Genomic DNA, 1,217 nt, shown 5'->3' with positions numbered 1-1,217 from the left:
GGAAACAGATGGTGAGCCAATTTTGGTCATCATATCGTGCTGACTGAATTCTGTGTTTCAGCATTGTGTACCCTTTAACTCTTGGCAAAAGGCTGCAGCATGCCCTGCGACTGTCACTGTTAACTTTCTTCTCTCTCTTTGTTTTTTGTATTATAAGCTCCTTCTAATGTCCATTTTAGAAACAATTAGGACAGAAAGATTGTAGAAACATTTTTCAAATATAGACGACCCAATAGTGAAAGGTATTTTATTTTGTCATTATTTAATTCTCTTTTAGTGCCACTGCACGTTTCACATTGCCCTGCCTTATTTTGTTTACTAGGGACTTGGGCATTGAATTATATGCATTGCTTCATACATAAGAACATATTGTTAGGCTTTTTGTTAATGTGACGGATACAAAGAAGGATATCATGACCAGATTGAACGCTCTGGAGTCATATCATGTTGTAATTTCAGGGAACAATCATCTAATCTTTAAGTAACCAACTTTATTTATATTCATGCTAATGAAAAGTTAGAGTAAGTGGACTGATTAAAAGCACCACGGGAAATAATTTTGTGGGCGTGCTAATGACCTCAGCAAAGTGTGACATGAAAATAAATGAAATATTTTTTGAAAATTATGGCAATATACAAATTTGCATATTCAGGCAGAGCACTTTTATAAATACGATGCAGTGACACTGACTTTGCTCACATATTTATTGCACCTCCTCTCTCTCTGAAAACCAATGTGAACTAGGGGTGCTCAATAATTACGTGGGGCAAAATTTGCAGGAGGACAGTTTGGAGCACGGTGATTACAAAACAGTGGCAGAACAGAATTATAACCAAAGATCAGGTTGAACAACGCCTACATTTGTATTAGATGCACACATTATTTACACACTGTGTTAGTTGCTTGATGAATAGCCTACTTCATATATGGGGAACGTGAAGATCTGTTTCAAAATACTTTTGGAAACCATTTATTTGGCTATCTCCAACGCTTAATCTATACTACATGAAAGCTATTTAGCTGGAAATGCGCTCTGCCTGATAACTTAGGACGGAGGGCAAGAAAGATGCTAAAAAATGTGCAAAAGCATTTGCGTTTGCAGAGCCGTCTCGCCGTTCCTGCCGCCATCTTGGTGTCATTCGAAAGCTCAAAGTTGTGCCTTTTTGCTCCTCCTTCTTTGCGTACAACGGACACATTGGAAAGTGGCAAAATTTTG

The sequence above is a fragment of the Rhipicephalus sanguineus genome, unplaced genomic scaffold (assembly GCF_013339695.2).
Source record: "Rhipicephalus sanguineus isolate Rsan-2018 unplaced genomic scaffold, BIME_Rsan_1.4 Seq877, whole genome shotgun sequence".
Lineage (NCBI taxonomy): Eukaryota > Metazoa > Arthropoda > Arachnida > Ixodida > Ixodidae > Rhipicephalus > Rhipicephalus sanguineus.
The sequence above is the reverse complement of the archived record's forward strand: the minus strand, read 5'-3'. Positions refer to the sequence as shown.